The sequence below is a fragment of the Heptranchias perlo genome, chromosome 18 (assembly GCF_035084215.1).
Source record: "Heptranchias perlo isolate sHepPer1 chromosome 18, sHepPer1.hap1, whole genome shotgun sequence".
NCBI lineage: Eukaryota > Metazoa > Chordata > Chondrichthyes > Hexanchiformes > Hexanchidae > Heptranchias > Heptranchias perlo.
The window spans coordinates 37,874,519-37,899,270 of record NC_090342.1 but is presented as its reverse complement, the minus strand read 5'-3'; the positions used below and the strand labels follow the sequence as shown (position 1 = coordinate 37,899,270).

Sequence of the window (24,752 nt, the reverse complement as noted above, 5' to 3'; positions counted from 1 at the left end):
TTTAAAATCCGTTTTTCACACGATAAAAGGGCACAGGATCACTTGCCTGTTTGCAGGTTTACCCCAAGCATTTTCTGGTCACTAGATTGGACCACTTTGGAGCTCAGGACTACATGCCTTGTTTGTTTTCCTTGGTGGTTTAGTGGCTGTCCTCGTGCCTCACACTCCCACATCGTGACCTATAATCCAGTCATCCCAACCCACTGATTTCTGACTATCCTCCCAGCCCCCATTGCCTCTCTTTACCACTACTTGTACCCCACCTTTTTGTCCATGACCATATGCTTTTTCTAATCGCTAAGCTGCCATTCAATTTAATAATCAGCAGTCTCTCTTGGAAGGAGTTAAACTCATTATACTGTACAAATATATGGTAATACTAAGTGCTGTAGCAAATTTTCTTGCTCAATCGTGTTCCAGATTGCTTACTTTCCCTCGCTCGCTTGCGCACTAGTGTTCACTACTACTTGGTTCCCCTGCCAAATTGTGTCTCTTCTCCTATTCCTCCCCCCTCTAAATGCTTTTCTTTCTCATACAATTTTCAGGTTTTTGCAACAGTTCCAGGGTAATGCCCTTGTGGCTTCTTTTATGCTGCAAACCTCAAACAAGGGATAGGAGCAGTGTTACTCATTTGGCCCTTTGCTGGACTCCAGACTAGTTGATTTAAAAACTAATTGTGTACGACAGGCCTCCCACCAGTGCATTTAGGCTAAAATTAAATGAATCAAAAGCAACTCTACAAACAACAACATGCATTTATATAGCGCTTTAATGTAGTAAAAGGTCCCAAGGTGATTCACAGGAGCGATTATCAAACAAAATTTGACATTGAGCCTCATGAGATATTAGGACAGGTGATCAAAAGTTTGGTCAAAGAGGTAGGTTTTAAGGAGTGTCTTAAAGGAGGAGAGAGAGGTGGAGCGGTTTAGGGAGGGAATTCCATAGGTTGGGGCCTAAGCAGCTAAAGGCACAGCCGCCATTGGTGGACTGAAGAAAATTGGGGATGTGCAAGAGGCCAGAATTGGAGGAGCGCGGAGATCTCGGAGGGTTGCAGGGCTGAAGGAGGTTTTAGAGATAGGGAGGGGCGAGGCCATGGAACGATTTGAAAACAAGGATGAGACTTTCAAAATCGAGGCGTTGCAGGACTGGGAGCCAGTGTAAGTCAGCGAGCACAGGGGTGATGGGTGAACGGAACTTGGTGCGAGTTCGGATATGGGCAGCAGAGTGATGGATGAGCTCAAGTTTACGGAGGGTGCAAGGTGGGAGGCCGGCCGGGAGAGCAATGGAATAGTTGAGTTTAAAGGTAACAAAGGCATGGATGAGGGTTTCAGCAAACAAACTAGTCAAGGGTATGGCAGGTCAATTCCACAATTGTTACGTAAAACTGTGATCTGTCAACACTTAGTTCCAAACAATCCTTGTCCATGATCATCCTTTTCATCTGTCAAGATTTGGAGTTTTACTTATGCATGATGTTTGATGAAAGAACATCTGACAATTTTTTGTTTTGATGAACTGAAAATGTTTTCAATGCAACAACTTGCTACCATATCTCCCGAATGTTCACAAGGGATTTGTTATAAAAATACACATGGATTAGAAAGTTGTTTAATTTTTCAAAGCACGTCTCCAATATCCTCTAAAGTCGGTCTGAATGCATCTTATACCTACATTCGTTTCTGTTTGGAACGTTAGCCTATTCCAATTCAAATTTCACTTCTTCCCCTTCAAATAGAGCTGTTTTTCATCCAAAATTACTCTTCAAACATCGAAAGAAACCATGAAGCTTCTGAACTTGAACATTGGGTTTGTAATTTTTATTACAGGAACTTAAGTCCAGGCTGTTTTATGTAGCCATTTTTGAATGTTTTAGATTTCAGGTTGACTTAACCAGTGCTGCTGTTTCATATGAAACAGAACTATAGCCTTAGAGTGTTGTAAATGAGAAAAGGAGCCAGTGACAGAGAAAGAGTTGGCCATAAATGCACCAAAAACATTTGTTATCACCAGCATTGTTCTGTGAATTATAAATGCGACTTCATTTCGAGGACTTCATTTCCACATCGTTCACCTGAGGAAGGAGGTAGCCTCCGAAAGCTTGTGAATTTAAAATAAAATTGCTGGACTATAACTTGGTGTTGTAAAATTGTTTCCAAAAACATTTGGAAGAGTAGCTGAAGATTGGAAAACCTTGGGTGAACTGGATTATAGTTGATAAAGCAGAACCTAATGCCAAACTTATTACTGAACATTGACGGTCAATAACTGCCATCAGCTAAGTATTATGTGGTCGCAACATTCCAAAGATATTGGTGCCTGTAGGTGGCGCTTTGAGCATAACATTTTGGGCTAGATTTTGCTGCAGGAGGGCATCTAACCATTAGTTAGACTTGGCCCTGCACCATTCAGCTCAAAACTTTTTTGTCCACTAAGTTGCTAAAAGCGTGAGCTGATAACAGCGCAGCGAGGGAAACAGGGCATCTGGGAACTGAAAGAGAAGTAGAGGGAAAGAAAGATTGGATTGAGAGAGAAAAGAGACCAAAAGGAAAAGTAAAAATCTCCAATAATACCTGAAGGAATGATATTCCACACTTGTAATAGTTAATTTTCAGTGCCAGAGAGGTTAGCTGCACTAATTAATAATTATCATGCCGTTAAAAAGATACTTTTGCTTGTGATGACAGGACGTAACTTCCTGTGGCAAGTTTAGTTTGTATCTACCACGTAAATACAGCAACTTCACAACATTCAATGCACGTCAATGGTGCGGCAGACAGCGGAATGTCATTTTCACGAAGCTAAAGGTGGAGTGGTGCAACTCGTACAGCAACCTTTGGATATTGGCATTTAACTGCACATCTGCTCCTCACCTGAAGTTGCTGTACCATTTACGCATGAACAATGACGAGCGACGTTAGCCTCACCATTATTTTGACAGCAAAATCTGGTCCTATGTGACAAAACGTTATGTGACAGGGCCATCAAAAGCAAAAATATTTAAAACATTTATAAACCTTCCTCTCTTCCTCCTCCTCCTCCCCTGTTTCCCTTCCCCTCTCCTCCTCCTCCGCCTCCCCCGGATCAGTTTGATTCAAAGAAGCAAACTTGGCGGCATCATACAGAAAGTGATTTTTTTTTAAAAAGAAAGCACGTTTTCTTTCATAAGCAACTTCAATGAGAGCCCCGAGCAGGTGTTAACTTAAATTACTAACTAAAATTCTGAAATGGAAGTATACTTTGGTTCTGCAGTTTCCTTTTTGTTCTGCCATTTCCTCCGTGTGGTTCAGGCATTCTACATGTTGCAAGAGTTAAAATAATGAAACTTAATTGTGTCTCTGCACTTCAAGTTTGCATTTTGCTGTTTCCAAAACGGATGCAACTACAAAGTAGCTTGTTATTTTGTCTGTAGTTTGTTAATGTCAATGTAGCTTGCTGTTATTGTATAGCTCATCGTGGGGCAGGATGTCAGTGCTAGAGAAAAACGCTTTCCATTTCAGTTAACCAGTGTCGGTGTTAAGAACTTCCAGGTCAGGAACAGTACAGCCAAATGCAGGGTCCAATTTCGGAAGTGCACACCTTACTGCACCAGTATGGCAATTTTTCATGTCCCATATCCGTGGTCCTGTTGAAATGATACTGACAGTTAGAGTCAAATTATGAGCGGGATTGAGACGGCCCAGATTCATTTTACATAGGACTTTTACATCGTGAGACAAGAGACTTCCATGCCGTCGGTCAGGGCTGAATTTGAACCCAGATTCAAGAAAGGCCGTATTTATCCCACTGCACCACCCAGTTCCCCATAATCAAGTTTTCTATATCACATCAACTTGAATTTGGTTCACTAAGTTGTCAGCCATCCAAAATGCATACTCCGTTTGATCCAAATGTATTTTTTTTCGTGAAGTATCATTTTCTTAATTAGGTTAAGGTTTCATAGTTCTTGCATCCATTTTACTCACTAATACAAAAGGCTTATATATGATAACAGTCTACTTGGGGCTTTTGTAAATTATGAAGCCAACAAAGCAATCAAATTGTGTTAACGTTTGTTAGGCTGAGACATGGCTATAAATTGAAATCTTTGAGTATCTTTTCTGTATTCATATGGATTCTATTTGAGTACAGAACTTTGTTTTAAAATGAATTTTTAAACCTGATTTGGACATTTTTACCAGGGTGGCGGGCCTGCAAAGATCAAGTGTCTTGCTTGATGCTCCATCTTGTTACCTCTCCCATTCTAGCGCACCACCGAGGTGGTCTTTCTGCTCTTATCCATTGTCCACTCACTCTGAAGAAAAGCACTACATGTGCATGACCATGACCTGGGAACTGACTGTTATTTAAAGCGCAGTCATGCTTTGAGGAACTTGGACAGATCATGAGTTGTGATGGGGAGCTCAACTATAGTGTTTTCCTCAGGTTGGGAGGTTAGTGACCAGCAGTGGCTTTCCCAGCACTGAGCTGGTATTCTTGATTTAGGTGGTTAAGATACATAGACAATTGGCTGTTACTGTACATGCAGACTGAGTGCTTTAAATAACTAAAATGTGGCTTCCCAGCTCGGTTATGGGAAAGTACTTTTGGGAACATTTCTGGAAGGTGGTTGGGGAAAATACAGGAAAGCTCACCTTTCCCTTTTAAACATGCTCCCAGACCCTTAATCTTGGGACTCAAATATCCCAGGATTCCTTCATCCCCATCTCTTATAGTTGTTGACCTGGACCTCAAAATCCCCCCATTTATCCTGGACCCTTGCAGCTCCCTCCCCAGTCTTTAGCACTATATGACCATCAGTGGCCTCAGACCCTGGTGGCCACTTCCCTAATGCTCTGAGCCAGTCTGTTGCTCCAAAATTTCACCATCCACCTCCCATTGCTGTTAGATCTCAAACATCACCCCTCGTGCTCTCAGACCCTGCAGTCTCCTCCCCACAATAGCTGAGCTCCCCATCGTGACTCATGATCTGTCCAAGTTCCTTAAAGCATCACTGCGCTTTAAATAAGTCAGTTCCCAGATCATGGTCAGGCACATGTAGTGCTTTTCTTGGGAGTGAGCCGGCAATGGATAAGAGGAGAAAGACCAACTCGATAGTGCGCTAGAATGGGAGAAGTAACAAGATAGAGCATCAAGCAAGACATATGATCTTTGCAGGCCTACTGCCCTGGTAAAAATGTCCAAATCAGGTTTAAAAATTCATTTTAAACAAAGTTCTGTACCCTTACTGTTCCAAATCTGAGATCCCTCTCCCAGTATTCTACACTCAGCAGCCCTCCTCCCCCATCCCACTGCTCCCTGCTCCCACATCCCAAGATCATACTCCCACTACTGCACACCCACACTTTTTATCCAGTGCAATGAACATTCACAAAAACAGTCACAGTCATGTTATGAGATAATTGTCCACGAAGTATGGGACTTTTACTTGAGGCTTTTGACACTAAGACATGTGTGTGCTTTTTAAAAAGTGCCTTCAGGCAGATGGCTGGTAACAGGGCTAGGTTGGGACTGTATCAGGCTACATTCTCCTACCTCAATACTGCCAGCGCTCAGTGGCTGTGGTAGTGTTCTCCCACCCAAGGATGTCCCACCCCCCTCCCCAGTGCTCTCAGGCCCTGCTCTGAATCCCATCCTATCCAGCCTCTTTTTTCTCTTTTTTCCCCAACCCCCATTTGTCTGGCCTAATGCTAGCAGTGATATCACCATCCTGTGCAGATGTACCCTGAAACCATCTGCTCCCTATTCTGACAGATACCATTACCTCCCCCAAAGCTTCCAGAGCTTGTGTTCCAGACACTGCGGTCCTCTGTTCACAGTGCTGATGGACCCTGGGACCTCCTGTACTCAACACTGCTGCCATACCTCACTAAACGCTGCATTCCACCTCCCAGTGCTACAAAACCCTGAGGTCTCCTACACAAGACTGCCATAAAGTAGAACCACCCCCAATTCTACCAAAGCCCTGGGAACCCCTGCAAATGCTGATAAATTGTATACCTGCATAACTGTTGTTGCTAAACAGCACATAGCTCCATTCCACTATATGTTGCCTATAATGTGTACCTTTTGGTTTTAGAATAGTTAAAGGACTGGATAGTGTTCTTTTTCCTTATTTCAATTTGCTAGATTGGGGAAGATCAGGAGTTGTACGTATAAGTTATGCAAGGGTAGGGCTAGGTTAGATGTTGGGCAGTTCTGTTTTTTCCCCAGAGAATAGTAGGTCTTTGGAACAAGTTGTCGGCTTGTATGATTTTGGACTCTCTGCAAATCTTCAAAAGAGAGCTGGACCCATTCCTGCCTGGGGCAGAGATCACGTCTTATAAAAGGTGCATTTCATCCTTTCAGCCAAGAAGGGTTTGTTTTCATTTTTAAAATTGGAAATTTAACCAGACACCAAATCATATGGTTTTTCTATTTACTTTCCCCCCTCTATATCCTTGGATGCTGAGCACTCTTGACTTCTCCGTGGCCTCCACTGGTGTGACTGGTCAAAGTGAACTCCAACTGAAGGTGAATCTGAATCCTTTTCCTTTTTCCCATCTTCACTCCCCCAACAAAAAAATCCTTGTCCTCTTCGTGCTCTATGACCCTCTCTACTTTAATGTCTTCCCTCCCCCACATTAAGATTAAAAGAGTTGTCAGCCTTCCAGTAATCGACACAAGTGGCCATTCTTCACGTCATCAAGACATTGAGCATCTGCAGATTGTTCAACCATGGGATTTTGCAGTAAACTTGGCTCCAGTATCCTTATTTGTACTTTCCAACAGATCAATTGTCCATTATTGAAAATTGAGACAGCAGTTAATTTTTTAAAAAAAAACCTTGGGAGAAGTTGAAGATTCTTTTTAATGCTTTTATGGAATGTTGTAAATGAAAAGATTTTCAAAATAAACTGAAAGAATTACATTATGGAGAATGTTATGTTTTCAGTTTTGTTTGGGTTATGAGGATCCACCAATTGAAATATACTTTTGGCTGCTACCCATCACCCTGAATTGGGAGAACCTGTCAGTGGGGACTGTAGTTCCAGTGTGTTCAGAGTTGTTTTCCAGGCCAAGAGATATCTCCTTTTTTCCACCTTCTAATCCTCAATCTGTAAGTACTATTCAATATTTTTATCAAACACATAACAAACCTCTTGTGAACTAACTGAAACATTAACCACCAGCTCCATTCTTCAAATACTCATCATAACTGCATAACAAGGACACAATCATGCAGCAGACAATATTTGAAAACGTTTCTTGTAATTCAAAACAGGTGATTTTCCTCTTTGCGTGATGTACAATTGGATGGAAGTCATTTTTATGTCGTATAACTTATTTTTATAAAAATGATGTTAACATCAGATCAGGGCTGAAATGGCAAATAACAGATAATGGTAGCCAAAAAGTTAATCTTGGAAATTTGATCCTGATGTTAATTGGTGTGAACAATTATGCATTGTTCGTTTATCTGAAAAAGGCAGGATTCAAAGTGCCAACCTAAGTTGCTAGAATATTGTGAACACAATGTCGAGAGCCACTCAGGAATCCTGTGACATGCTGCCCTATGAATCCTGTGATTCCTTATGTAGTGACCTCCTGATTGCAATCATGCAACAAAGCAATTACCAAGTAGAGACCAGGTACTTCTTTATGAGAATAGAAAGGGGAAAAACATAAACTATAGCAATTGCTCTATTAAACAGTTTTCTTTCAAACAGGGCCCTTTCATTTGCTGTATGGAAATTGGGACTGCCCTGCCCTCTCTTAGCATTCCCTTATCTTTTACTAGAGTGCATGAAAAGGTAAATTACAACCTTACAGATGGACATGCCATGCATTGAGGCTTAGAGGTATATTAAGCAACAAGTTTGCAAGAACCACTGGTGAAAGGAAGAGGGGATGGGTTACAGTTGTCCCGGGAGAGCTGAGATCTGTTGCAGCGCTGCTGTTGCTACACTGGTTGCGATCAAGTAACTCAGCCCAGATTATTGAAGATTTCTGGCCTGTATGACGCCGTAACACACCACACAGAACATTTACCTATGCAGAAAGCTTTCAGCAGTATATATTTTAGAATTTTGAAATGATCCATAAAAGAAATTGCATTTGCTTTCATTCAACTTCATCTGCTAGTGCAATAGTTGAACATTTGAACATAGATGCAAGCACAGAGCATCAGTTATGTTGCCTGCTCACATTGCTGTGCTTGAATTACTTTTCAAAGCACAGCTTACTTACCTCAATTATAGTCAGTTTTCCAGCTCTTGAACTGGAAAAACACAATATCTTATTGGTAGAGGGGAAAAGAGTGTGCTTACCTGAGCTGGATAAAAATGTATAAAAGTGGGTATACCCCCACTGCAAAGCACTTGATACAATACCAGCCAGCAGCGTCAGTGTTGTGCTACATATTTTGGTATTTGTCAGCTTGGCTCACTTGATAGCACTCTTGCCTGAGTCAAGATCAAACATTCAAACCCCATTCCAGAACTTGATCGCATAATATAGGCTGACACATCGTTGCAGCACTCGGAGTGGTGCGTTGTTGGAGGTGCCATCTTTTATTTGAGATAAGTTACACATTAAGGTGGACTTAAAAGATCCCATGGCACTATTTGAAGAAAAGCCTTTAGTTCTGATGTCCTGGCTAGCATTCCTTCCTCCACCAGCAGCACCAAAAACAGATTCACTTATCACTTACCTCATTTGCTATTTGTGGGATTTTTGAGTGCACAAATTGATGTAATACTTGCATGACAATAGTGAATACACTTAAAGTAATTTGTTAGTTGTGAAGTGCTTTGAGATGTCCTGAGGATGTGATGTGTTGCTTCATAAATGCAAGCTTTATTCTTCTTTGCATATGGAAACATCATATTGCTACTATATTGTTATTTGGTATTTTATCAAACTGATTTAATTGAGATCTATTACTGGGGTAACAGCAGATAAGTGAAGAAGTAGCTTTGTGCTACTAGAATTAGCAAACTTTGTTTTAAAATGGACACCTTGTCCATGAGTTTTCTGAATCACTTTGATCTTCAGTATTTCGATTACTGTAATGATTTAAAAAGAAAGTCCTACAAGAGAAATGATGCAAATTGCAACATGATTTTGGGGTTGACCCGCCGGACAAGCCCATGTATATCTTGTGATACTCTTGAAAATCAAGGATTTGAAATGGAAGTGCCAAGTATCAATGTTAAACCAGTAAGTATTGTGTACAAGGAAGCTTTTGTTAAATGCTGATTATCCACGGAGTAGCTGGGTTATGATAGTAGTGAGTTCAATTTGATGTGTCATCTTCCTTTCAGTAATTGTGCAAGACAAATAAAACTGGAGCCCCGTGTATACGCCATAAATTATTGGGACTTTTGTTTCCCACAGCACAGTTACACTTTATTTTAAATTGGCAGAAGTACCAGTTTCAGTTGAGTTCCACTAGAGGGAACAATGGAGCAAACTGATTAAAATGTTGGCTCGCACATCTTTCCATAAGTTTCCAGTTTTAAGTCATTTGATATATTTATGGCAGCTTGATGGGATTTTGGTGCCTGAATAGAAATGATGAAAAAGAAAGTCAGTAAAATAGGGTTCTAGATTTTTCTTTTAAACCTACTTTCTCCCCTTGTAGTTCTTCAGATTTTCAGTCGTCTAGGTTAATTGTTAAATGCAGAAAATATGACCTTTTTGAAAATACTGTACACTTGTATAATTATGGACAGCATATGATATCTGTAGCAAAAGTACGAATAACTGCATTTGTTTTTCTGCAACCCTTCACTCCTCATCCATTGAAGTTCTTATCAAATGCTGCATATGTTCTAGTTCCATATAAAACCATTTTTGAGTATTTCTGTATAATTCACTGAGCTTTGACAACTGAACCCCATTGTATTAAGGATTGTAATTTCAAACTCAGTTATTTCAAACAAACCGTAATCACTAAAATGCTATTATCGATTTGACAATTAAAATTTCTCTTGAGCCTAATATAGCAATATGCTTTAAAGAGTTAAAGGATTTGGTGGCTAACAAAGGCCCCCCCCCCCGATTATTTCCCCAGGCTTGGTGACGTAGTGTCCTTCCTCTCCAGAGGGTAGATTTGCGCAATGAGCCATCTAAGGGTTGGATTTGTTTAATTGGGGAGGTGGGAAGGATAGGTGTGGTGCAACTGGTGTTCTTGGGCTGTTTTTGCTGTGGTGTGGGTGGTGGGGTGGGTTAGTACTGCCATATCACGGTTGCTTTTGATGTTCTTTGGGGGTTGGAATAGTGTACCTGGGCTGCTGTTTTGGAAGAGGCTTGGTGTGGTGGTGGACTGTGCACAGATGTGATTTGCTGCTCAGTGGGGCGGGGCTGGGTGTTAATTACTGGACGGTGGGCAATAACTGCACCCTAACTTTGTGCTGAGTTGCTGTCAGGTTTGGCCTTGGGAGAGGGGGAAGGATAGAGATGCAGATGAAGTGCATTTGGTATGGCCAAGAGGATGTTTAAAGAGGACTTGATGGTGTGCAGACAATCGGGGGTGGGGGGGAAATGTAAAAGGGACTGGTGTAAGGAGTTCTTAACATGATCGGCATCACATCGTGATGATGGAGGCATTCCGTGGTGTGAGGACCCGAGGTTCTGTTCACTGGGAGTGGGGCAGCTAAAGCAATCCTTCAAAACGTAAAATAAATGAATTTGTTTTCCATAGCCAAGCCCATGTTACTATTGAAATGCTTCCTTTGCCTAAATTAATTAAAAAATCTTCCATTTGAAGTTGTGGCAGTCTATTTTTAAATATAAAATCATCTCCTCCTGCTGGATTTGTGGCAAAGTTTTTATTTTTAAAACTGTAGCTATGGCACAGTTTATTTCCCACTCCACACCTCCCCCCTCTGGTTTCAAAGCTGCATCACAATTGGAACTGTGGCAAAGTTTATATTCCTGAAATAAAAATCTCGTCTCCACTGCTTTGCTTTGCTAGTTGTGACGTCGTCTTCTGCATAGGAAGTTGCACTGCCAGCTCACTTTAATACCTTTTTCATGCTATTCTGACTTCATATCATAGTAGGTACAGCACAGGAGGCGGCCATTCGGCCCATCGTGCCTGAGCCGACTCTTTGAAAGAGCTATCCCAATTCGTCCCGCACCCCTGCTCTTTCCCGATAGCCCTGTAAATTTTTTTCCCTTCAAGTATTTATCCAATTCCCTTTTGAAAGTCACCATTGAATCTGCGTCCACTACCCTTGCAGGCAAGTGCATTCCAGATCATTACAACTTGTGTAAAAAAAAATGTTTCCTCATGTCGCCTCTGGCTCTTTTGCCGATCACCTTAAAATTAAAACGATACAATTTATATTTAACATATTAAGTCTTCTTGGTATTGTGCACTTCTGTTAGTGTCACTCTGCTTCCCTGTCTTTGTGTACAGTTAGAAAACAAACCCAAGATTGTTTATTGAGAATGTACTTATTCGTCAAAAGTTTGAAGAATATTTCAGTTTATTTTTCCAAGTGATTTAAACCCAGTTGCAAGATGCTTGAATCATTAGATGTCTCCTGATTGGCTGCCGTCCATGTCGATCATGACAACCCACTTGCCTGGTCATTCAATTAAAAATATCTTGCTCTTCTGAACTATATTTGGGGCTTAAGGATTTTGTTTCATATAAAAACTGGGAAACTGTGCAAATGAATTTTTGAGCATTTTATGAGGCAGTTTTGATACGGTGGAAATTTGGTTATTAAAGACTTATAAGTTAGCGAGCTCACGAATAGTATTATCATGTGCTTTAAAGCAGGAACATAAAGACAGGCTGTGGATTTGTCAGGAGGAGAAGCAGAGGGGCAGTGGTGTCAGATGGTTGGAAAGGGGTGAAGGTAATTCAGATTCATTTCTTCTGGGCTTCTTTCATCCCTGTGTGCTAGACCATACCCTTCCAATACTACCAAATTCCAGCAACCCCCAGTGCTCCCAAACCCCCTTCCCCTGCCCTGCCGGACAATAGGAAACTTTTTTTACACTTCCACCTCAATTTCCAGATTCTGAGACCCCTTAACTGTACATACAAACCCCAGATTGCACTGCCTGTCTCCCCAGCCACCTTTTCCAGCCCTATGCTACCAAATCCTGGGATCCCCTTTCTTAGTTCTGCCAGACTCCTGATTCCTGTCTGATCCTAGGACCAGCCACCCCAAATGCTGATCAATCAGTGTCCTTATTAATACTACTTGGCATAATACCACTGTTACAAAATATCTGACTCACTGTGAGCAGCCTCGTGTAAGACTAGCTAACGTGTTATATCGCTATTGATGTGTAAACTAATATAACTGAAGTTTCAAAAATGTTACATTTCCAAAATCCACAAAAGGAATTCAGTGATGAATGAAGGAGGCTTTCATAGAGTTGTGCACAAATATTTAGAAGAAGTTGGTCAATTTGGCCTATGACTTCCATTTTGTTAGGCCCTTTGATCAATTTTTGGAATGATTATGCAAAGGTGCATCTTTTTGTTCAGTTGTGCTAGGTTACAGAATCCTATTTTAGAGATAACTTTCATGCCATTTATGCATTACAGAAACAGTTGTGCTGCCTTTGCATTGCAGGGTTGCTGTAGAGGTTTAGAGTACTGTTGGCACAACTCTAGTATAAATGACTGTTCGCTTGAAAGAAAAGGACTTGCATTTATACAGTGCCTTATCAAGTCTCCCAAATGCACAATGAATTACTTTTGAAGTTGAATGACTGTTATATATGTTATCCTGCTGGGTGCGTTTGCCTAAGTACCAATGAAATGAATGACCAATTCATCTGTATTTGGTGGTGTTGGTTAAGGGAGGAATGTTGGTCAAGACATTGGGAGAATTCCCTGCTCTTCACAGTGCAGTGGGATCTTTAACGGCCATTTAAACCACAGGAATAGGAAGATGGAGCCTAAGGTTGGCTATTCAGACAACGTAGTGCTCCCTTCCTGCTGCATTGACGTACCATCCAAATATATGTGCTTAAGTCCTGGATCGGGGCATGAACCTACAACCTTCTGACTCTGAAATAGGAATGCTACCAACTAAGGCAAGACTGTTAAGGCACAGAAACCAGACTGGTGCCTCTGACGGAAACTACTAGTGGTAACAAATATAAACAGCATTTGATGTGGAATCATCGTATTGGATCTGGTCACGGGCAGGCTGAGGTGTCTGCATACCTGAGCAGCCAACAATGTGCTGTCAGAATGTACCACCCTGACATCCAATGGAAGTGGTTCGGTAATGTAAAAGGCATATGAAAGAAGCACTTCTGCGATGCCATGGAATTATCCTCCTTTACGTTGCAGAGTGTGTTCCGCAACATCTGAGAAGGTAGGACAAATATACATAGGTAGTTGTTTGTAAGGCATGCTTTGCAACGTTTTATTTTTGACTACAAGATCTTCCTAGGCGGCTGGGAGACATCCATATAGTTTGTGAAGCGACATTGCTGGCATGTTTGGGGTGGCAGAGTGCCCACAACCAGAGGAAGTGGCAGTACGAATGTAAAAGGATTATTGGTTTTTTTTTGTTGGACCATTTTCCCCCCCTCCCTTTGTACCTGATGGTTTAGACTTGTTGCTGGGACGTGGCTACATGGATTCAGTGTTCTCCAGTAGCTCACCCGTTTGACCAGTTTACTTGAGTCCAATCCTGTTTTAAACCTGATGTTTATCCACACTCTCCTCCAGAGAAGGAACTGTATCTGATTTATTGGGATAGAATTTCCATGGTGTTCTCCAGTCTCCCACAGTAAATTCATCAAGAACCCTGCAGAAATTTGAGGCACAAGTTTATTAATTGCTCTGGCAGCCAGTGAATGTTCAGATCCAGTGTATTACTACTGAAAAGGACAATTCCTGGAAGATTCCTCTGAGGTTCTCTCGATCGGCCGCTGTAACTTCGGTAGAAACTCTCCGATAGATGCATGAACGGGGTTTCCGCCAAAATTTCAGCAAAAGTTTCAGCAACCGATTGGAAGAACCCTTGAGGAAATTCCCAGCGATGGTGTTTCCCCCCCCCCCCTGATTCTGGTGAGCTGAGATCTGCTAATTCAGCACAGACTAGGACTCAAATCGAGGATTTTTTTGAGCTGTTTGGCTTAGTTGCTGAGACAAATTTGACTCATCGTGAGCAGAGGTCATTGAAAAGAGGTCATCAGTTCTGTTCAAGCTAGCTGTGTACATACAACATTTCTGGACGAGGGCTACAAAAGTGTGAATCACACTTACTGTGTGGTTAGTTTTGGATATGAGTTTGCACCTGGTGAATTCCACACCAGCTGGGTTGGAGAATCATTGAGCAGTGTTTGGTTGCTTCCCCAGAGAGTGAATCATCCTGGACTGTTCCACACGCACGGACTTTCCTGCTAAGGCAACTGTATAGCATCAGGAACTGTTTCTGCTCTTTAGTTAAAAAAAAATTGTGATTGGAAATAATGTTTTCGAAGCTATTGCTGGGGGTTGAGGGATTTTTTAAAAGTTATTTCTTTGCATAAATTCCTGTAGCTGCATAAGCTCCTCCAGCTGGGCTACAGTACCACCTGGATCATAAACCTGTGGAAAATAGATTCTTGTTGCAGGGATTAAGGGAAAGTTTTTTCTTCACCACCTCCTCCTCTCTTCATTGCACACACTGCTTCATTGTTAGACCTGGCTAAGTATTGGCAGATTTTATACAATTGCTGAGCTGAGGAACAGAAATTAGAAATGGCAGGCACCCTGCAACTAGAACCCAGAACCTTGTGTACAACTAAATCACGTGTTATTGTTGATAAAATAGCATTATTGTTAGTATATTTTTATCAGCAAACATCTTTCTAAAAAAAATTTCATTTTGTTCTCTTGGCCTCAAAAAAAAGGACTTGCATTTTTATAGCCCCTTTCATAACCTCAGGATGTCCCAAAGTACTTTACAGCCAGTGAATTACTTTTTGAAATGTAGTCACTGTTGTTTTGTAGATAAGCGTTGGCAGCCAGTTTGCACATAGCAAGGTGTCACAAACTACAGTGAGATAAATGACCAGTTAGTCTGTTTTGGTTGAAGGATAAATGTTGGCTAGGACACCGGGAGAACTCCCCTGCTCTTCTTCGTACAGTGCCATGGGATCTTCAAAGTCCACATGAACAGGGAGATAGGGTCTTGGTTTAAAGTCTCTTCTGAAAGATGGCAACTCCAACTATGCAGCACTCCCTCAGTTCAGTATGGCACAAGTGTCAGCCTAAATCAAGTGCACAAGTCCTGCAATGGAGCTTGAACCCATGACTTCCTATCAGAGGTGAGAGTGCTACCGCTGACACTCTGTTTTGTGTGTTCCACACAACTACTAAAAATTAAATTTCCAGGAATTCTAAATGTTTGTGAGCTTTGGCACCGCAGATGCAGCCAGCTTTTAGGATGTGGACTGTCAGTAGCTTGAAGTTAATGTTCAGCCGTTTTTTTTTAGTTTGGCCTCTATCTGCCTTCCCACTGAATGCTGTAATTTAAAATTGGAAAATATTGCTTCTGCTTTAGAGAGGCAATTCCACTAATTTAACCCTTCGATAACAATCTCTTGAAATTTGAATAACATTAAGATTGACTGTTTTAATGCTGTGATTGTATCAACAAGTTAACAGCCAGAAATCCATGCAAGAAAATTTTAGCTTCCACCTTAATGTAGAAACAACAATAACTTGCATTTATATGGTGCCTTTAATGTAATAAAACAGCCCAAGGCACTTCAGGAGTGATTGTCCAAGAAAATTTGTCACCGAGCCACATAGAGATATTAGGTCAGGTGACCAAAGCTTGTTCGAAGAGGTAAGTTTTAAGAAGTGTCTTAAAGGAGGAGAGAAAAGTAGAGAGGCGGAGAGGTTTAGAGAGGGAATTCCAGAGCTTAGGGCCTAGGCAGCTGAAGGTACGACTGCAAATGGTGGAGCGATTAAAATCGGGGATGAGCAAGAGGTAAGAATTGGAGGAGCGCAGAGATCTTGGAGGGCTGTAGGCCTGGAGGAGGTTACAGAGATAGGGAGGGGCGATGCCATTGAGGGATTTGAAGACAAGGGTGAGAATTTTAAAGCCGAGATGTTGCTGGACCCGGGGCCAGCGAACACGGGTGATGGGTGAACGGGACTTGATGTGAGTTAGGAAACAGGCAGCAGAGTTTTGGATGAGCTCGAGTTTATGAAGGGTGGAAAAAGGGAGGCTGGCCAGAAGAACATTGGAGTAGTCCAGTCTGGAGATTACAAAGGAACGGATGAAGGTTTCAGCAGCAGATGAGCTGAGGCGTTGTGGAGACGGGCGATGTTATGGAGGTGGAAGTAGGAGGTCTTGGTGATGGAGCGGATATGTGGTTGGAAGCTCATCTCAGGGTCAAATTGGTTGCCAAGGTTGTGAATGGCCTGGTTCAGTCTCAGACAATGGCCAGAGAGAGGGAAGGAGTTTGTGGCAGGGACTGAAAACAATGGCTTTGGTCTTCCCAATATTTAGTTGGAGGAAATTTTTGCTTATCGGACAAGCAGTGTGACAAATGAGAGACAATGGAGAGGTCGAGGGAGATGGTGGTGAGGTAGAGCTGGGTGTCGTCGGTGTACATGTGGAACCTGATGTGTTTTCGGATGATATCGCCGAGGGGTAGCATGTGGATGAGAAATAGAAGGGATATAACTAACTAGATCCCATATTGCTTTAGGTAAAATAATCTTTTTTTTGATGACTGACCAGGGCTTGCTAAATTAACATTAAGTTTGGGAGATGGAGAAGAGACTGGAGAAGTTTTTTTTATTGTTACAACACATTGATTTTTAAACCCAAGTGTAGCCTGTCCCTAAACTAGGGCTTAACAGCAACTTCCATTTATATAGTGCCTTCAGGATGAAAAAGTCTGAAGGCGTTCACTGAACAAATGTATGAAAACTGGTTGCTGAACCAGGAAAGGAGAAAGTAAGAGGAATGACCAGAAGCTTGGTTAAATAGATGATTTTTTGATTTTTAGAGGAAAAAAACAAGGGGAGAGGTAGGACCCTGGTGACTGAAAGCCCTGCACTGATGATGAGGTGGAGGGGTGTACTTAAGCCCAGAGTCAGAGGAACGAATGTTTGGGGTTGAGGGAAGGAATGTGTTGACTGCTGTGGACAGGTCAAGGACGGACCACAAGGATGTCATTTGTGAATGGTTACGGTTATTTGTGTGCTGCGAGAAGGGAGGAAACCAGACTTGGAGACCTGTCGTCGCCTCATGGATCCAAACCCATCTTTCTCGTAACCCTCCCCATGAAAATGTGTGTGTGTGTGTGTGTGTGTGTGTGTGTGTGTGTGTGTGTATATATATATATATATATATATATATATAAAAAAAAATTTGGCACTGAATATTGGCACTGCTTTCCTCTGCAAAGGGAGGAAACTTGGGGATTGTGCCACTTTGCTTTGGCATTGCATGATTTAAATGTAGCTTGCATGTCTAGATTTTATTTTGTTTGGGCAGGGGGTAGAGTCACAAGGACACAATTGGACCTCATCAAGCTTAGCTTTGCTAAGTAACCTGCAGTGACTTTGTCTGTATTCAAAGCCAGAGAAGCAATATTGAAGAGTCACTGTCTTCTGACTGGCAAACTTTTTTTATTATACATGACAAATGATGTACAGATGTCTTAGTCCTATGAAACAAAATGGGTTATCCAAACAATTTTTTTTCATTAAGGAATTCCCATTTAAAAAAAAATAGATGCCAGCTTCCATCTGTACAGCAGATTATTTTTTGTTACTTTCGGTGGAACATAATACCAAGCCATGTAAAGATGAAACAGAACTTGATCATCCTTAGTACTTCGAAAACCCAGCAGGAATCCCACATCTGTTAAGTTTTATTTCATACTGCACATTGGAGTGAAGAGTTTTGGGCACAAGTGAAGGGAAAATAGTGTTCAGAAACCCTGTTCAAGGTATTGATTTCAATTGCAGTTTGATTTTTTTTTAATGGGTAACTTGAGGCATAATCATTTTGTTGAAGACTGCATGGTACAATGGTGGCCTTTCTTGATGTTTCATTAGTTTTCCAGTTATTTTTATATTAAGAGTTACAGACACTACAGTTGGCCTATATAGAACACTTGTAAACAATTTTACAACACCAAGTTATAGTCCAGCAATTTTATTTTAAATTCACAAGCTTTCGGAGATTTTCTCCTTCCTCAGGCAAATGTTTTCTCCTTCCTCAGGCAACATTTGCCTGAGGAAGGAGAAAATCTCCGAAAGCTTGTGAATTTAAAATAAAATTGCTGGACTATAACTTGGTGTTGTAAAATTGTTTACAATTGTCAACCCCAGTCCATCACCGGCATCTCCACATCATATATAGAACACAATTGGACATGCAAACGTGGAATGCTGGAACACCACTTGGAAATTTGGGACAAAAATGTGACTGGATTTTCGACCTGTTCCATTTATATGTAAAACTCTACTGATAATTTAGAAGGGATTTTGGATTTATATTCACTGCAGTGGAAGCAGTATGTTTAAAAAGCTAATTATCACTACCATGAGGGGACAGGCATTGGTAATAGATGCTTATGTTGTGGAACTTTTACCTATTGCAGGCAGGCATGATTTGCTTTCTTTTCCTGCAGAAATGTAACCAGCTTAATTGAAAAATTGATTGTTTCCAGGACGATGCCAATTGTGTGTTTCATTAGAGTGTCCAATTTTGGAATTAGGACAGCATTCACAAAAATAATTACAGATGAGGGAGACCATTAGACCCATCTAGCGCGTCCTTCTGCAGAAAGCCGCAATTTTACGCTTGTCGGATGTTTTACTTGTGCCGAAACACAAAGTTAACATGCAGATACAGCAAGCAATTAGGAAGGCAAATGGTATGTTGGCCTTTATTGCAAGGGGGTTGGAGCACAATAGTAAGGAAGTCTTGCTGCAACTGTACAGGGCATTGGTGAGACCAAACCTGGAATACTCTGTGTAGTTTTGGTCTCCTTACCTAAGGAAGGATATACTTAGAGGCGGTACAATGCAGGTTCACTAGATTGATTCCTGAGATGAGAGGGTTGTCCCAAGAGGAAAGATTGAGTAGAATGGGCCAAAACTCTCTGGAGTTTAGAAGAATGAGAGGTGATCTCATTGAAACATAAGATTGTAAGAGGGCTTGACAGTGTAGATGCTGAGAGGATGTTTCCCCTGGCTGGCGAGTCTAGAACTAGGGGACATAGTCTCAGGATAAGGGGTCAGACATTTAGGACTGAGATGAGGAGGAATTTCTCCACTCAAGTGAATCTTTGGAATTCTCTACCCCAGAGTGTTGTGGATGCTCAGTAGTTGAGTATATTCAAGACTGAGAGTGATAGATTTTTGGAATCTCGGGATATGGGGTTTGGTTAGGAAAGTGGAGTTGAGGTCGAAGGTCAGCCATGATCTTACTGAATGGTGGAGCAGGCTTGAGGGGCCATATGGCCTACTCCTGTTCCTATTTCTTATGTTCTTATGTGCCGTGGTCACAAACTGAACATGGTATTCAAGGTGTGATCTCAACAGAGCACTGGTCAACTTCAGCATGACTCCCTTGATATCTAAGCTCTACTGATCTGGCAACATAGTTAAGAATTCTATTTACTTTATTAATTGCTGATCTGTAATGACTGGATAGTCAGTATTGAGCCTTTCACTTCCAGATCTCTTTCAGTCTCTCCCCTAGCTAGTTGAAACCATTTATTATGCCCTCCACTTACATCTTAGTGTATGTAAGACCTTGCACTTACCTGTATTAAATTTTATCCACATTGGTTCTGGCCAATTGTACAGATTATCTAGGTACTTAAGTAATTGGGCACTCACTCAACATAGCTCCCCATAGCTGGCGTCTCTCCCTTAATTGATACCTGCTATTTCCTCTTCCAACCAATTCTTTATCCTCCTCCAAGTTTTACTTAGAATGACCACTGCCGTAAGCTTGTATAAGGTCTAAGTCTGTGTAAGACTCCAGTAAATTGGTACCATCCAGGACAAAGCAGCCCACTTGATTGGCATCCCATCCACCACCCTAAACATTCACTCCCTTCACCACCGGCGTGCTGTGGCTGCAGTGTGTACCATCTACAGGATGCAATGCAGCAACTCGCCAAGGCTTCTTGGACAGCACCTTCCAAACCCGCGACCTCGACCACCTAGAAGGACAAGAGCAGCAGGCACAGGGAACAACACCACCTGCACGTTCCCCTCCAAGTCACACACCATCCCGACTTGGAAGTATATCGCCGTTCCTTCATCGTCGCTGGGTCAAAATCCTGGAACTCTCTTCCTAACAGCAGTGTGGGAGAACCTTTACCACACGGACTGCAGCGGTTCAAGAAGGCGGCTCACCACCACCTTCTCAAATGCAATTAGGGATGGGCAATAAATGCTGGCCTTGCCAGCGGCGCCCACATCCCATGAACGAATATATTAAAAAAAGTTGTGACAGTCATGGGAGAAATCTGCGAACAGGTATTCAAGATTGTAAACAGAATGTGAATTGCAATAGTAGGGTACAAGCAGCAGAGTTTTGGATGAGCTGGAATTTATGGAAAGAGAGCCCTTAGCTGGGAACCCTTCTGCTTTTGTTTATTCTGAAAAGGGGCACCACCTGGCTTCTTGTCAAACTTTGTTTCGCTCCAAATCCTAATCTGTAAAATACTTCTGGTATTTACCATGAATATTGAACTGTGAGGCTCTGATGTACAAATAGGCTACAGAAAATGCAGGAAATACTCAGTATGTCAGGAGCCTTTGTCAAGGGAGGAAGGTACGGTTAACATTTTAGGTCGCATTTTGGAAGATGTTACTGATGAACAGCTTATAAGGAGGAACTGAGCCTGGGAAAGGGATTGAGTGGGAAAAAAATGGTCTCTGATTAGGTGGAGGATATGAAATGATTAAATGACAGAAGTGAAATGGTTTAAGGCAAAAGGAGACAATAATGAGACAAATTGAAGAAATGAAAGATATATCCCAGACCCAGAGGATGTGTGAATGATGATAGTAGAGGGGGAGGGAAGCATGGGAAATCTGGCCAAGCAAAGAAGGCTCAATGGCCTGAGAGTGGTGGAAGAAAAAGGCAGTGGACACCAGGGGTCCAGACCAACCTGCCGACTGTGTAGTGATTGGGGATCCTCATTCCAAACACAACCTCCCCAATTCCAGAAGTGCTGGTGCACCCGTCCTACATTACCAGTACCTGCTATTCAAGAGAAAATGGGAGGCATGGTTAAGGTCTGAAGTTGTGAAAGTCAATGTTAAGGCCAGAGTGCTGTAAAGTGCCTAGTAGAGAGGTGAAGTTCTGTTCCTCGGCTTGCATTGAGCTTTTTTGGAGCAGTGTAGGGGGGCCAAGGTCAGAGGGCGAGTGGAACGGAGAATTGAAGTGCCAAGGGACCAGAAGCTCAGGGTCGCACTTGTGGATGGAACGAAGGTGTTCAGCAAAGCTGTCACTATCTGCATTTGGTCACCCCGATGTAGAGGACATCACATCGTCAGCAGCGAATACAGTGCACTAGGTTGGAAGAAATACAAGTAAACTGCTGTCTCACTTCTGCTATTTAGTCATCTCCTATCCTCCATCTAATCACATTCTATTTTTTTCCTCCCTGCCCTTTTTTCCCTGGCTCTGTTCCTCCTTATAACCTGTTTGTAACATCCAGTCGTAAGCCCTGAAATGTTAACTCTACCTTCCTGTCTTCACAGATGCTGCCTGACCTGCTGAGTTTCCAGCATTTTCTGTTTTTATTTAAAATTTCTTGTACTTGGAATTCTTGTACTTCCACATTGATGAGAAATATTGCATTGTGTATTTCCACTTTAAGATGTCAGTAAAAAGCTGGCAGGGGGTGGGGGCGGTGGGAGATAAATCTGCTCGCAGTACTAGAATTCCCTTCTTTCTCAGTAAGGTCGATATTGAACAGATATTTTGTCTCTGCTCATGTATTGTTGTGCGCCAGCAGTCACTGCTGCAACTTCAAAAAAAAATCTGGGAAATGCTCAACTACATTCTGAGATTTAAAATATGAACAAAGAACTCTTACTGAACATTTGTGGTTAGAAACCAGGAGGATTTTTTTTCTACATTCCCTGTAAAGTTAAGTATTGAGCAAACTCAATTTTTGTTTAGGAACTTATGAATCCATATGTAGACACTTTGTTTTGTAGTTTGCATTGAATCAAATCTATTGAAATACTTTACTTGCAAAATAATATTAAGAATTTATGTATTTTTCCTGCATTTTAGCGGGAAAGAAACATTGTGGACCTATTGATAAAAGGCTAAAGTTTTAAAGATTTTTTTTATAGTAGTGTTGCAAACAATAGAAATAGTTAACAATCTTTTATTTAATTTGGAAATTATACTTCATGGATATAAACCTATTTACTTGTCTTTATCGGACTGAGGATCAGCTTGAATATTGTTGACAATATGTTTGAAGTGTTAACAATTATTCCGTGAATTTTGTAGGTTAGGCGTGTTTTTTTTCTATCCTGTTACCCCCCCCCCACCACCACGCACAAAATGTTCTTCCCACCTTTCCTGAAGGTGCTAATTCATGCTTGGAAATAATTCTGTAAATACTGGCCACTCTCCAGTATTTTGCCCACATACTGAGTATTGGCATATTATTTGACCACATCATCACAATCCTGTTTACGCACTTGCTCTCAGTTACTGATGACGATCTGTGGCTGGGTTTTTTCTCTCCTCTTCCCTCCCTTCCTTAACCCAGGAGCGCTGAGGCCAAATATAGCACCCAGCTTGAATTCAGCTAACAGCAGAGACTGGTAATGGAACTTGGGACCATAGTGGTTTATGTGCCTCAGTACTAAGTGGGTGGTGCCTCATAAGCCATTGGGAGACATCAATATATTTTTAATTTAAAAAAAAAATTTACATTGAGAATTGATATCAGTATGCTGTAACTGTAGTGAATTGTAACCTTTGTTAGACCTAGTGTTGATTTCCCATAGAGCTTTGCAGAACAGAGCTGCAAAATTCCATAGATTGTTAATGTTTATAGTTCACTCTCAATGTACTGGCACTATTTTATATTAAGTGTCTTCAAATTATGGGCTTTCATGATGTGTTAATGTCTACTGTCACTACTCGTGTGTCTGGTAATGTAACATTCCTATATAGCTGTGCTCCATTCATCAAAAAACAATATGCTGTAAACAACTGGAGTAGTTTTGGAAAACGCCTACAACTTTTTGGAAAACGCTTGCAACTTTTCAAGAAGTATCAAAGGATATCTGGTTACTGTTATAAAAAAAAATGGAGTGTGACTATTATTTTGGCCTTTTTTGGAAGTCATTTATGTGTCCATTGTGTTATTGTACAGTATTACTAGTGATAGACCTGACTTTGGCAACAGTGCTGTAATCTATATAGGTGAATCTGTGCAGCTGCTGTTGGAGGAGCCTTCAAAGGTCAAGTATCATCAGGGCTGCTATTTTATTCAGGCCACAGCTTGGCTGATCTCTGCCTACTTGTACGTTAGCAATGCAATTTTCACATTGCAGGCCTATGCAGACCTTCCCCTGAAATCTTAAGTCACAAATATGGCTTTAAAGCAACTGTCTGTGCTGAAGTCTCTGAATCCACCCTAGTGTTAACTGGGAAACTCTGGAATTGAGGAACTGGATCATGTTGTGAACTGCTTTCATTTACATATAAATGGGTTACAAATTATTTTAAATTGCATAACTTACTGAAAACCTGATAGGTGAAGGTTAAAGATGGAATTCTTGTAGAAACCCAATGAACAGAAAAATTAGAGAATCATATATTCAAATAACACTGAGCCAAATAAAATTGGTTGACTTTTAATTAATTGGAATGGATATTTGGGGGTTGGGCTTGTTTTATGTGAAGTCCATCTGTTATTATGCAAAAATCAAAACGGCCAATGATTGAGTGAGCCTCAGCTTATGTTCAGCTGGGAATTTGGTGACTTAAAAAATGTAATCTGAGTCTTCATTCCAGTAGCTTCATTACACTTGTTTACATTTACATTGTTCTACAGAAAAGGTTTAGAATGAACCAAATCGGATGAGTGTGGTATACCATTCCTTTGCAGACTGAGTGGATGACAAATAAGATTTTTTTTTTGCTGATTAAAATTTTAGTGCATTATATTTGGCATAGTTCCAATATACTAAATGTGTTTGTGGTTATATTTCCATAGTAAGGTCATGGTCTCAGGTGAATGGATGGTGTTGGTCAGAGAAGTAAGCAATAATTGGAAGTTCATCCCTCCCGGTGGCTTAATGAGTAAATGCATTGCATTGTGTGATGAACATGCAGGCTAGATTTGATCCCTAGTCTGTACTGCATTCACTGGTCTCAACCAGGGGAGTTGTGGGGGCACTACAGTTGGTTTCAGGATAGGGAAAGAAAAAAAGATAATGCGATCCTTGTTCCAGATGAATGATGTGGCCCGTGCTGAAAATAGACATATGTGATTGTGAACAGGATTGGGGTTGGCTGTGGCGTTGGGATGCTCTTTCTTTTCTGCTCCCACCCACACTCAAATATCCTGCCAGTGTTCATACTCTGGATTTGCACTTGTACCTCACCCAAATTGACAGATGTCCAGACATGTGGTGCTTGTAAGATCTGTACCCCAGTATAAGTTTCCACCTTTAGGGGGAAGAAAATTTCTGTGGGGAAGGGAAGAAGAGAGTTGAACTGGAAGCTTCATCAGTTGCATCATAACATTATTTTTCTTCAGTTGCTGGT

General features: G+C 41.4%; 2 protein-coding genes across 21 annotated transcripts in view; one reads left to right on the top strand and one right to left on the bottom strand.

Annotated features, from left to right (window-relative positions):
• The window catches only part of LOC137334767 (serine/threonine-protein kinase WNK1-like), a 183,211-nt gene that overhangs the window by 12,620 nt on the left and 145,839 nt on the right, over positions 1-24,752 (top strand). The window lies entirely within an intron of this gene.
• LOC137334768 (ninjurin-2-like) overlaps positions 1-24,752 on the bottom strand; it is a 294,378-nt gene that overhangs the window by 243,561 nt on the left and 26,065 nt on the right. For 5 of the 13 annotated variants that reach the window (XR_010966220.1, XR_010966222.1, XR_010966227.1 and 2 more), the window contains 2 exons: positions 13,564-13,772; positions 3,237-3,622 (listed from right to left, as the gene is read on the bottom strand). The exons of 6 other annotated variants lie outside the window; for them this stretch is intronic. The gene's annotated coding sequence lies outside the window, so the exon portion shown is untranslated. The remainder of the gene's footprint in view (positions 1-3,236; positions 3,623-13,563; positions 13,773-24,752) is intronic. 2 more of the 13 variants (XR_010966228.1, XR_010966225.1) reach the window with 1 other exon arrangement.